The sequence below is a fragment of the Mixophyes fleayi genome, chromosome 3, assembly GCF_038048845.1.
Source record: "Mixophyes fleayi isolate aMixFle1 chromosome 3, aMixFle1.hap1, whole genome shotgun sequence".
NCBI lineage: Eukaryota > Metazoa > Chordata > Amphibia > Anura > Limnodynastidae > Mixophyes > Mixophyes fleayi.
In genome coordinates, this window is record NC_134404.1 from 153,489,296 (window position 1) to 153,503,562 (window position 14,267).

At 40.4% G+C, this 14,267-nt stretch overlaps 1 protein-coding gene across 8 annotated transcripts in view; it reads left to right on the forward strand.

Moving 5' to 3' along the window:
• The window catches only part of FAM135A (family with sequence similarity 135 member A), a 107,302-nt gene that overhangs the window by 22,212 nt on the left and 70,823 nt on the right, over positions 1 to 14,267 (forward strand). For 4 of the 8 annotated variants that reach the window (XM_075202583.1, XM_075202589.1, XM_075202588.1 and 1 more), the window contains exons 2-3: positions 1,081 to 1,149; positions 8,483 to 8,538. The gene's annotated coding sequence lies outside the window, so the exon portion shown is untranslated. Of the gene's footprint in view, positions 1 to 1,074; positions 1,150 to 8,482; positions 8,539 to 14,267 lie in introns of all 8 variants that reach the window. The other 4 variants (XM_075202586.1, XM_075202584.1, XM_075202585.1 and 1 more) reach the window with 4 other exon arrangements.

The following is a 14,267-nucleotide window of genomic DNA, read 5'->3' on the forward strand; positions in this document are numbered from 1 at the left end:
ATATATATATATATATATATATATATATATATATATATATATATATATATATATATATATATATTATTATAGTGAAAACTGTAACTATTAACCTAGTCTAAGTTGTTGAATTCAGTGCATATACTGAACTGGTCTTGTCTTATTGGTTGTACAAGGGATGTGTTTTATAATCTTGCTGCTTCACTCAACTGTTAATAAAGATACAACATGCATGTATAAATGTACAAACTGCACTGCATAATCTATGGACTCAAAATTCTGCTTTATTTGCCTAGCACGTTTAATGGTGAATGCTCGATTTGTAGTCATTGGTTTTACACCGACGGTTGTAATCTGCACCTAGCGTTGCAGGTTGGCACGTTTCATAAACTACAATGTGGACATGGTTAAAAGAAGTCTAACCTACTGTCACTTTAATACCAATGACTATTCATTTAAACTCTACAGTTTTTCTTCTAAATTACTGCTTTATTTAGCTTCATTTATGTCTCAAAATAATTATGGAAGTGAAGGAACTTCAGGAACTTTCAATTATTACATGTACTACTGCTTTTCTGTGTTTATTACAGCTTATTAATGATTTTGAACTAGAAGCTGCAATGTATGTTTACGTAGAGGCATTAGGGTGATCTCAAAACCTCTCAAGTGGCAGAGAATTTAAATTATGTTGCTGGGGAAAAAGAGTGAGCTCCCTCTGCAAAGTTTTGACTGCCCCAGTAATTGCACCCTCACATCAATCTTGTTTAAATAATCCCTTCCCAAAAAATGCTCTCATTTCTGAGTTTAACCAAGCATACATCTGAGCCTCAAAATTAGCAAATTTTTGATGGTCTGAATGTCAGAGTAACTGGTCACATGGGTAAACATGTCACATGCTGTCTTTTTGGAGCAGTGGACAATAGTGACATCATTTAATGTAGCCTAGTGAGGTTCAGGCAACTGGGTGGGAAAGACAGGATACAAATGCCTTTAGTGTTCATTGATTAGTGTGTGTGTGTGTGCATGCATCCTCAGAAGAATAGAGAGGCATAAAATATTAATAGTAAGGAATTCCTGTTTTGTTTTTTCTCTGAGGTGCAGACAATGTGCTGTGTGGAAGCATGCATGGATAACTGGAAATGAGCTGCAATGGATACACCTTCGTCGGAGGTAAGACCTATGTTTTTCTTTCTTTACTGTTTTTAAATCATTTAGGTCTTTATGTAAGTAAACCAACATTCCAAGATCTTAACTTTCCACCTTAGACTAGTGTAACACAGAGCAATTCTGCACCATACACTTACACATACTGATAAGTAGAGTTCCATAAACCATATTTGTAGAGTTTGAAAGCACTGTTGCAAAAATCTAGCCATTACTATATGGAAAATTAAGTTCCGTGTAGGCCTGTCTGTCTCTAGCTTTTATGTCCCTTTACTGGAAGAAAGCTTTGTTTAGTTATCGCTGTTTCAGTAATGAAGTGGTTAACTATTAAAAATATATATAAGAATACCATTACTGCAAGCTTTATTCATTTACTTCTGAACATATTTATCCCAGCTTTGTAAAGTCCATCCATAAAGTTGTTTCATTTCCAATTGGGGCTTGAACCCCTCTTTGATTGGTTAATTGTGCTTTGTACCAATTATAAGCCTAGTTTTAAGAAATATGCAGTTCTATGATAACCATACAGCAATGCTTATTCTATAATCAAAGCCAAAATAAATGTAGATTGAGCAGGTGACTGTTTGTTCAATCGGATCAAATGTAGAAGACTAATCATTAGTCTAGTCAGATTATGGGAAACTTTTTCCAAAAGAATCAGGTTGTGTGTATTGTTATGGTATAACTTGAAGTCAAACGTTGCTTTAATTTTCCTACATTGAGAACATGAAGACAATGTATACCCAAAGTACAAAGCAATAATTTTTTTCACTTGCACTACCAGTTGGGGGACACTGCTCACTTTGGGGGTATATAGGGCACTGTGTGCAGTAAGGCACTAAAGAACTGTCTAGCCTGCTCCCCTCTATGCCCCCTCTGGCCATCATATTCAGTTTTTTAAATAGTGCCTATAGAGTAGGGCACGTTTTTAGTTTAGCTTCTATTATTTTTATATTTTTGATTAGAATAGTTTTCTTTTGATAGCGGCATGTACGCTGCGACTTTCAGTGAGGGAGAACGCCTAAGGCGTTTTAGTGCCGCCCCCCTCACAGATGCTGGTCCCCAGGAAAAGGGTCACTCAGCACCACAAATAGTGCCTGGGGACCCACCCGCTGTGGCAGCGTGGCAGGCCGCTCTGGGGACTGCGACTGCAGCAGCTGGCTCCCACACAGAGGGGATGTCAGCGCTGCCAGCGGTCTGTGCCAGTAAGTTACCCACTCAGCTGTTCAGCTGTGGGTGCAACGAGGAGCAGAACCCAGTGGTGGAGGTCAGGTACCAGGGCCACGTTACCGGAGGGAGGCTGTGATGGAGCAGTCCTCACCCGATTCTCTGTGGGCAGGAACATTATTATAATTAAAGCGGCCATTTTGCAGGCCATTTTTCCAACTGTCAATCTCCCGGGCATCCTGTATCGTCTGGCGCTATTAAAAATAGCCTGCGGTCACACACACAGAGATCCCTGGTAACGCAGATAAGTTTCAGTTAGACATATTAGAGTCAAAGTGGGATATTTCTAGTGTTATACTTTTCCTCCATTGTAATAGATATATATGCACTTTATATCCTGTGTGTGTGTGTGTGTATATATATATATATGTATATGTATTTTTTTTTTCCTCTGCCAGGCCTCTACTGCAAATGTCTTCAGTTCCTGCTTGTTCTTGGGGCATTTTCCCTTCAGTTTTGTCTTCATCAAGTGAAATGCATGCTCAGTCGGATTCAGGTCAGGTGATTGACTTTGCCATTGCATAACATTCCACTTGTTAGCCTTAAAAAAAACTCTTTGGTTGCTTTTGCAGTATGCTTTGGGTCATTGTCCATCTGCACTGTGAAGCGCCGTCCAATGAGTTCTGAAGCATTTGACTGAATATGAGCAGATAATATTGCCCGAAACACTTCAGAATTTATCCTGCTGCTTTTGTCAGCAGTGACATCATCAATAAATACAAGGGAACCAGTTCCATTGGCAGCCATACATGCCCACGCCATGAAACTACCACCAGCATGCTTCACTGATGAGGTGGTATGTTTTGGATCATGAGCAGTTCCTTTCCTTCTCCATACTCTTCTCTTCCCATCACTGGTACAAGTTGATCTTTGTCTCATCTGTCCATAGGATGTTGTTCCAGAACTGTAATGGCTTTTTTGGATGTTGTTTGCCAAACTCTAATCTGGTCTTCCTGTTTTTGTGGCTCACAAATGGTTTACATCTTGTGGTGAACCTTCTATATTCACTCTTGTGACGTCTTCTCTTGGTTGTTTACTTTGACACATATACACCTACCTCCTGGAGAGTGTTCTTGATTTGGCTAACTTTTGTGAAGGGGTTTTTCTTCACCAGGGAAAAAATTCTTCTGTCATCCACCACAGTTGTTTTCTGTGGTCTTCTGGGTCTTTTGGTGTTGCTGAGCTCTCTGGTGCGTTCTTTCTTTTTAAGAATGTTCCAAACATTTGATTAGGCCACACCTAATGTTTTTGCTATCTCTCTAATGGGTTTGTTTTGATTTTTCAGCCTAATGATGGCTTGCTTCACTGATAGTGACAGCTCTTTGGATCTCATATTGAGAGTCGACAGCAACAGATTCCAAATGCAAATGTCACACCTAGAATCCACTCCAGACCTTTTACCTGCTTAATTGATGATGAAATAACGAGGGAATAGCCCACACATGTCCATGAAATAGCTTTTGAGTAGATTGCTTCATTACTTTTGGTTCCTTAAAAAGTGGGAGGCACATATATAAACCGTTGTAATTCCTACACCGTTCACCTGATTTGGATGTAAATACCCTCAAATGAAAGCTGACAGTCTGCAGTTAAAGCACATCTTGTTAGTTTCATTTCAAATCCATTGTCGTGGTGTATAGAGCCCAAAATATGAGAATTGTGTAGATGTCCCAATATCAATGGACTTGACTACTATATAGAATATATATATATATATAATATATATATATATATATATATATATATATATATATCTGTTCTAGAGATATTACAGAGTGACACTGTCTACATCCATTTACACACTGATAGCGGGTCTGTCCTGAAATGTCTCTCTCATATCTGTTACTCCTTTACTACAACTATGTCAGAAAGTGGGACAGGTTCTAATCCAAAGGTGTCGCTGTATTGCACGTCACCTGTTCCAGGTGTCTTTATTGCTTCACAGGGTACGCAGTCCTCTGTTGCCCTTACCTCGGGACAGGCATCTCGGTTGCTACCAAAATCCTCAGTGGATGTTGCATTTAGAGAGATCTGTCCAAGGACTATAGGGTATCTGCTTTTCTTGAAAGGGTGTTGCAATCCACATCGGTTCCTATGCTGCGCAAGCCAACCAGTGTCTCAGTATATGGAGGACTCCGATAATAATCTGTACTTGCATGAGGAGGGTGTTCTGCTTGACGACTTGGAACTGTGAAGAGTCGCCGGGGTGGGAGGAGGATTTATCTGGCAGACAAGATATTGAGGACCTGATGCTGGCGGTAAGGCAGGTGCTCAATATTGTTGATTCTGATCAAGAGGTCAGAATCAAGACTTCTCAAGAAAAGAACTGTATTCTTTTCCCCATCTCCCCAGTTGTTATAAATATGGGGAGAGGCCAGGAATAGACCTGATGGTAAATTCCTCATTCTCAGGCGTTCCGAGTTTATTTACCCCTTTCCTGAATTGGAAATTGGATCTTGGGAGAATCATCCTTACATAGATGCTTCTATCGCACACATAACTAAGAATACCTTTCTCCCAGTGGCCAGTGCTGCTTCATTAAAAGACACCACTGATAAAAGGTGCAAAGGCCTCCTCAAATCCATCTATTTGGCATCTGGAGCCTCACTGTGCCCAATTATGGCAGCAGTCTAGGTAATTAAGGCAATTGAAAAATGGGCTTCCGTTCTGATTGGAAGTATTCAGGCGGGGTTGTGTTCTTTGGCAGACCATGTAAAAGAGGCTGCCGAATTTTTCTAGGATGAGGTTATAGATGCTGGGCAGGGGTTGTCGCGTACATCTTCCTTGGCCAAAGTGGGAGGCACATATAGAAACTGTTGTAATTCCTACACCGTTCACCTGATTTGTATGTAAATACCCTCAAATTAAAGCTGAAAGTCTGCAGTTAAAGCACATCTTGTTAGTTTCATTTCAAATTCATTGTGGTGGTGTATAGAGCCCAAAATATGAGAATTGTGTTGATGTCCCACTGCGGGGCCTGTAGTGGTGGAAACTCGCTTGTTGAAAGGGGTGATTTGAATAGGGATACAGTTTGGGTCTAGAAGGTCTTTGTTCCAGGAGTTTCATTTCAACAACTCTTCCCAGAGGCATGGACCGGAGAGTAGCTCTCCTAGGAGCTGTCAGGGATCTGATGGGACGCCGGAGGTTGCCGGGCGCATGCGCACAGGGGGCATAATACTCAGCAATAGTGGCTGATTGAGGAGGCTCTGCTACGCTTCTACTGGCTGTATGCCAGTAATTTATCATGCAGTCACTTGGCTGATCACTCCTTGCTGGGTACCCTGTAGCCTCATTGGCCATTAGTAACTATCATTAGGCTATTCCTGTGAGTGCTGGTAGGGCTCTGTTCTGATTGGCTCCTTGTACTATTTAAGGCAGTGAGGACTGAACCTCACTGCCGATTATAGCGTCCTGTTCACAGTTCTGCTGCCTGCTTGTTCTCTCTCTGCTTGGTGTAAAAACCTGTGACTGCCTTCCCGTGTATGACCCTCGCTTGTTCCTGGACCTTGAACCTACGCTTCTGACCCTGACCATTTGCCTGAAAACCGGATTCTGCTCCTCCGCCAGTGCCCTTGACCTTTCGCTTGTCCCTGGATTCCGAACCTGTGCTTGTGACCTTTGACCTTGGTTTACTCTGCCTGAACCCCACGCTGCTGTCCGCCAATCACTCCATTCCTGGGTTCTCCTTAGCTGGTATACGATTCTCGACCCTCTGTCAGCCTGCGGCCAAGTCTATCCCCACCACTAGGGGCTCCAGCGAACACCAGGCTTTCGGAGTAGACTTCGAGTTTTATTGTGCTGGCTAGGGGGTTCCTAACAGAACCCTGCTCAGTTCAGCTGGCATGTACCTGTGACTGACCTGTTATCCACTTCTGTGCATGTACTGCTACTGCATGACCTACAGCTTACTGCTGTGACTGTATGAGCCACCTCAAGTGCACATATACTGAAAAGACCAGCTGCTGCAGCATAGCTAAAAATAAGTTGAAATAAACAGAAGTAGAATTGTGCCCAGTGGAATAACTATTCTTTATCAGCACCTGTTCCTATTGATAGTTGTCGGCAAACATTTCAGCAAGGCTCCATAGCCTCAGGGTAGAGATACATTTATTTAATGCTAATTGTTAATTAAAAGTCTGCTCTGGCCTCTGAATTGCTGTGTGTTGTATTCCCCAGTATAATTTCCCTTTTCTGGGTCCTGTTCAATACTACTGGATTGAATGTATGTTCAGGATAGGATCTGAGTCGCCCTACCTAGTAATTGTCTCATATATTTAGAGTTGCTTGGCTACTGATGGAAGTTAAATGGAGTGGGGTCATCACAGGAGAGGGACAGTCTTACCTATTTGTTGTGTGTGTATGTGTGTGTGTTTCTTCATCATCTGCCCATTATCACTTCACTGGTTATTTGTACTGATAATTTCATCCAGTTTAGAGTTAATATCAGTGTATGCAAAACTGCACCATAATCCCCAATTTATCTGTATATAAAGTCATTACTTGTTCCTATCCTTTTATTCATTGACAGAACCTTCCACCACCTACTTTTTCTCTGTATCTTAGATTTAATTGTCAGTATTTGTTTGTGTTCTGTATGTATGGTCTAGTTAACGGTATTTTCGAAATAAAGTTCTAAAAAAAAAAAAATACAAACACACATTTTCCACAAACAAAGGAAGGACTGAAAAAGGCCATAGCAAATTACAATGCATAAAGCCAGCAAGGACTGAGCAAATGCCCGAGCCAATACACATAAAAACATACAAGGAACGAGCAGCAAGTTACATATATATTTAGTTGGTTTGAAATGTTCAGAAAATTGTAGTAGAATACCTCTAACAATTGTATAATAGTGTAAGGTTTTGTTGGGAAGGGGGGGAGGGGTGACAAATGGAAGAACTGAGACCGAATATGGGACTCCTGGTGGCCAACAATCTCATAGTGTATAACCGAAGACAATATTGCTCAACACTCAGAAGTTATAAAAAGTGGAAGAAATATCTTGGGGATGAGCGATAGGCGTATGGGAACTTGGAACAATTGTTGTATATAAACCAATCGCACCATATCTGGGAGAATTTATGGGATTTATTATTCAAATATGACAAATTTTTTCCTATTGATGCTAAGAACCAAATTTTGTTTAGACGTTGTCTTGAGGGGGGATCTGGGTTTTTCCAATTCTTTGCCACCAAACATCTGGCTACCTTAAGGATTTGCACAGATTCTCTGTATCTGTTTTTTTATGTATCAAAGCATAGATGTGTTATAGCCTCTTAACCCAGTTATTTTAGTTGCAATCTATGTTTGAGATAGAGAAAGGGCATAAATTGAATTTTAAATGAAAAAATTGGTGGTTGCCGTTGAATGTTCGTGTGGTTGGATAATTTATAAATAACTTATTGTATACATTTATTTCAATAGTGGCCCAGTGCACTGATGTATACCATTACAAATGTACTGATTTTTATATTGGAAATGTATAGATTTCTGATGCAGTAGGCATATGTTGGAGTGTTTTTGTAAGAATGAAAATCCCATGCTAATGAGGCCTTTTCATTTGTGAGTGACCAAGACCTTTTAGCCTGAAAGCACAGGAGGGGGTCATTGGACTTTCATCCTGTGTCTGAGACATGGGGAACGGCAAGTAATTTAGGAAATCGGAGGTTAATGTAAATGCTATTAAGTTTAAATTGCATTTAAATCCAAATTTAGAGAACTTATTCGGAGCGGGACGGTCAAACAAAAATGGAACTGCCCCACCAGAATCGGGACAGTTGGTTACCATTGCCCATGTATTTAAAGTGGATGGGAAAAATTGGAGAGCAGTCTAGTACGGTCTCAAATCATAGCCACACCCCTTACATACACTCTGGCAACGGGACATGAACCCCCCTCTTTAAATCCTGCATTTGCCTGTGATCCTGCCAGGGATTAACGTTGCTGGCTGCTTGTAGCTGTGTTGTTAGGGTGTGTGTGTGTGTGTGTGTGTTTTTCATGGAACATGTGGGCCTTTTAATAGGAATAGAACAATGTTTGAATGCCACAGGATATCTGAACATTGTTACTAATCATGGCAGAAATATTCCAATTTGTTTGTGTACTTTTTCAGAAGAAGTGTTCCATTACACAAGGCTAGAAAATTCCAGCAAAGGTTCTAGGAACAAGGTATGTATGTATGTATGTATGTATGTATGTATGTATGTATGTATGTATGTATGTATGTATGTATGTATGTATGTATGCATGCATGCTCTTAGTATACTGTGGAAGCGCTCTTTAGTAAGGGTAGATGAACTTCAGAGAAAAAAAAATGGCCCACAATTGGCAAAGTGTTTGTTCTCTGTAGAGTTTGCAGTGTTAGCATTAAATTAAGTTAATCTATTAAACAAGTCCTGATAGCACTAAAGTAATGGCTGGTACCCTATATAGAATAGCGCACTAGCTAATCTTCCAGTTAACTAGAATTTTTATCAATCCATTCACCAGTCAGTCACCAGTAAGATAAGGAAATGTAAGTCTCTTCTTTTTGTCCTTGGCTACGGAAAGAATTAATTAGCTAGAATGAAGAGGTCAAATGTAATGACTCGCCAAACCAACAACAATTAAGATGACTTTAGAGCAGTCACATTAGCTCATAAAACAGTTATTCACAATTAGATGAACAACTGTTCTTTTATATCCAAACTAGATTATAGTGACAGTCACTTTTTTCGTTTTAGAACATTCATAAACAGAACTATGTAGTTCTCAAAGTGACAAGCATAGCAATATCTGTGTGTTTCCAACTCTTTAGATTATATAACACTGTAGCTTTTTGATGGTAAAAATGGCACTTAGAATCTGCTTCCCCTGCGCTTTTCACTATTAAATAGAGCATCATTTAATATATAATAAACCGTTTAACTTAAAAATTCACCGCTCATGAGACCACCCAGCCTGATGCGTTATCTCAGAGGCACATATAATGGGGAAACCGAGTGACCATTAGTTTGTTTCGTTCTTTTTTGTTTTTTTCTACTATTTTTCTATTTTGTTTTTCTTCTGTTTAGTATATTGCTGTGTATTGCCTTTTCCTATTTGCAAGTAGTTTTATCCTTTGCTATAGTTAAGTGACCTAGTGGGCAACTTTTAGCCTGATGCAAGTTAGATGTTCATGTTCAGCGTGTCTATAATATTGTTTTACGTACTTGTTAATTATACGAGCACCATTTGAAAAGCCTGGAATCTACATACCTCTGATTCCATTTAATTAGTTGAATAGTGGGAAGCTTGCTCATGATAACTGAATCCCCAGACTGACAGATGAGCACTCCCTCCTCTGAGAGTATGCACTACATGTTGGTGGTCCTCCAAATTTGGAATCTGGTGCAGGCTAGCAAAAGAAAAACATTGTCCCCCAGGACTCTGTGCCATCCTGGCTCTTCCCCACCTTCTTTTCAAAGTCATTTTGAGTCATCACCATACCCCACCGCACTTGTAGGCCACTCTTCCTTCAGCAGCAGTAGTGGTCAAATATAACCAAATGACAGGTGTGTAACTCTGGAATTATCTTAAAACTATTTTGTCTTATCAGAGAATATGGGCTCTATATTTTTTCTTTTATGTAACTGTTTGGAAAATAACTTTTTCCTGTTTGTGGATATGTTTCTACCTGTATTAAATGTTTGTTAACTAAAGGGTATCGGCTTTTGTTCTGTGTTCCTGGGTAACCTTCCATAAATTGATATTAAAGAATTCATAAGAAAACTGCTTATAGTCATGGCCAGAAGTTTTGAGAATGACAAAATATATTATTTTTCACAAAGTCTGCTGCTTCTGTTTTTATGATGGCAATTTGCGCATACTTCGAAATTAACTGCAATTCATCTTATCACTCTTCATGACATTCTGAAGTCCCTCTTTGACATGACAATGAACTTTATCCCAAAAATAAAATTTCCACTGCATTTCAGCTCTGCCGAAAAAGGACCAGCTGAGATCAGTTCAGTGATTCTCTCGTTAACACAGGTGCGAGTGTTGAAGAGGACAAGGCTGGAGATCACTGTCGTGCTAATTGAGTTAGAATAACAGACTGGAAGCTTTAAAATGAGGATGGTGCTTGAAATCATTGTTCTTCCTCTGTTAACCATGGTTATATGCAAGGAAACATGTGCAGTCTTCATTGCTTTGCGCAAAAGGGCTTCACAGGCAATGTATTGCTGCTAGCAAGATTGCACCTAAATCCACTATTTATTGGATCATCAAGAACTTCAAGGAGAAAGGTTCAATAATTGTGAAGAAGGCTTCAGGGTGCTCAAGAACATCCAGCAAGCGCCAGGACCGTCTCCTAAAGTTGATTAAGCTGCAGGATCGGGGTACCATCAGTGCAGAGCTTGGTCAGGAATGGCAGCAGGCAGGTGTGAGTGCATCTGTACGCACAGTGAGGCGAAGACTTTTGGAGGATGACCTGGTGTCAAGAAGCCCAGCAAAGAAGCCATTTCTCTCCAGGGAAAACATCAGGGACAGACTGATTCTGCAAAAGGTACAGGAATTGGTTTGCTGAGGACTGGGGTAAAATAATTTTCTCTGAATCCCCTTTCAGATTGTTTGGGGCATCTGGAAAACTGCTTGTCCGGAGAAGGAAAGGTGAGCTACCATCAGTTCTGAGTCATGCCAACAGTAAAGCATCCTGAGACCATTCATGTGTGGGCTTGCTTCTCAGCCAAAAAAGTGAGCTCACTCACAATTTTGCCTAAGAACACAGCCATGTATAAAAAATGGTACCAAAACATCCTCCAAGAGCAACTTCTCCCAACCATCCAAGAACAGTTTGGTGACGAACAATGCCTTTTCCAGCATGATGGAGCACCTTGCCATAAGGCAAAGTGATAACTAAGTGGCTCGGGGATGAAAACATCGAAATTTTGGGTCCATGGCCAGGAAACTCCCCAGACCTTAATTCCAACTTGTGGTTAATCCTCAAGAGGTGGGTGGAGAAACAAAAACCCACAAATTCTGACAACTTCCAAGCATTGATTAGGCAAGAATGGGCGGCCATCAGTCAGTATGGGGCCCAAAAGTTGATTGACAGCATGCCAGGGCGAATTGCAGGGGACTTCAAAAAGTAGGGTCAACACTGCTAATATTGACTCTTTGCATAAACTTAATGTAATTGTCAATAAAAGCCTTTGACACTTAAGAAATGCTTGTAATTTTACTTCAGTATACCATTGCAACATCTGACAGAAAGATCTAGAAACACAAGCAGTAAACGTTGTGAAAACCAATACTTGTCATTCTCAAAACTTTTGGCCATGACTGTACATGTACAAATTGGTTCTGCTCATGTGTACTAACGTACCATTCTTTGTCCCTTTTCTTTTATTAGAATGTACATGTATGAAAGTGTTGCTCTTGCCCTGTCCTGCACACAGCAGTTGTTGTTGTTTGTGTGTAACTATGGAAAGTCACTTTCCTCAACAGCATGCTTCAGCTCAAATGTTACCCTGATGTCAGCATGATTGGAATATTACAATGACGTGATGTCATCTGTGTTTAAGGGCAGAGAACTTGTGATTAGAAGTCACTTGACATTGTTGTTTTTTAACCTTCTGATTGTGGAGTTGTGATTAGTGTGAAAATATTTGCTCATTTTTGTTAACAAGCAATCTAACATTAAGATGTTTGGGATCAAATTTTCTATACATGTCACGAGCCGCGTCTCCACTGCTGGCCGCCGCTGCTCGCTCCTGTTTGCTTCGGGCGTCCCGGCTGTCATGACGACCGGGACGTCATTTCCGCCTTCTTCGTCCCCGGTTGTCTGGGCAACAACCGGGACGCTTGGTTCTCTCTGCCTCCGCGCCCGGCCAGCTGTTTAACATCCGGGTGAGCGTGCACAGGTCTGTATGAGTTCAGCCTTCTATGGCTGATTGGGGGTGAGTGTATTGGCCGCCTGGGCTGAGTATTGCAGCTGAGCACCCTGCATTTTCATTGGGCCACATCACTATTTAAGGCAGTAAGAGCTTAGCCTCCCTGCTGATTATACCTTTCAGTCTCTGGTTGCTCACCTGCTCCTGTGCTATTTTGCATTGATTCTTTGTGTATGACCCCTGGCTTGCTTACTGGACTTTGTTGGATTGCCTGTGACCCTGACCTCTGCCTGTTCTCCGGATACGTTGCTTTCTGCCAGCCCTGACCCTTGCCTGGACTTCACTCGGCTGCCTGCTGTTGCCCCGTTTCTTAACTCCGCCACCTTCTACCATCAGGCCCTTGCTACTACTCTGAGTTTAGACATGGGGGCATCTGAATACCTGTGAGCGCATACAGCTCTACGGGAAAGGTGGCTGCTATAGGTAAAGACCTCTCCTGCCTGCTCTACGAGTTTATGATATTTTCTGTCAGCCCTAGCAATACCTTATTAGAATGCAATCTCATTGCATTGTGGAAGCAGACACGTTAATTTTAGATCAACATTTAGAACATTATAATGCTGTTGGAGTGAATGGGGTTTACTTATGACATTCTGAAACACCTGCACTGTGGTACACTGCAGAAACTGCAACAAAATCTACTCAATCGGTATCTGCAGCCAAGTAGTGTTATACTGCCAGTATATTTTTCATAATACACTAAATGCATTTGTGATAACAAAAATATCTACAAAAGACTTATATATATACACACACACACACACACACACACACACACACACACACACACACACACACACACACACACACACACACTATTGCGTCCTTAACAAATACTTTTATAGTAAGATCATTGCAGAAATCCACTTCTTATAAATGTCATAATTTTCTTTTAAAGACCAACAGCACCACATACATGGGCAATACTCACGCATTACTCCCTCAATATTTTAAATTACAAAAGAAAAAGTTCAAATTGCAGTCTCCTCACAGTACATAGATTACACAGCAAAACATATATATATTTTTTAGTTGCTAAGAATATTTGAACAAATTTATGGTATTTTGTGGTGGCTGAATTGAAAATGAAAGTAGTTTTTTTGAATTGGCTCTAGTTTTTGAGATAATGGATATCTCAATTAATAGGGATGCACATACGAATCTACCAGAACATTCTAGAAAGTAAGACACGAATATTCCAGTTGTTCACTCCGCGATCATTTTAGAATATCTCCCGCCATATACAAGTTATCAGTTTCCCAACTAGCAGGCAGTTGGCAGTCGAGCGGTTTAACAAAACAATATCTTAGTGGAGCGCCCAGGTATACTCTTATCTCGCCCCTGTAATGTATACATGTAATTAGTTTAAATAAGTCGGGTTGCATATGGAGTGGTTGTTGGTGCAACAAACATTTATGAGCCATTGGTTGACATGGAAGAAAGCATTCTCCCACCACTTCATATTAAGCTGTGACTAATGGAACAATATCTTAAGGGCTTGGACAATGATGGCTTTAAATACATTTGTAGATTGTTCTCTGGACTAAGTATGGATAAGCTCTGATAAAAGAAAATTATACAAACCGTGTTTTACTTTGCAATAATTGTAATTATCTGACTTACTATGCTTGTCTGAATAAAATGGCATTATGCATTTCATGTGTTTTTTTACTTTTTGTGTGATTTGAAATTTTTTTGCTGCGATTTGTAAGTTCGTTCTGCCTGACCATCACATTTTTTTTCCATTTTTATGTTTTTCAATGGGGTACCAATTATCTAAAAAATTAGAGCCAGTCTAGCAAAATATATGTCCTTTTCAGAATCGGCACCACAAATTTACCCAAAATTCACTCTTATGATTGGCAACAAAATGAGTGTTGACCATTGTTATTTACCTTGGAGCACCCATTTTAATATTGGGCAGTACCAACCATGATTCTCTGAGGTCAAAGGGGAGTAACATACATGGGCCAATGGGGAGTGGAT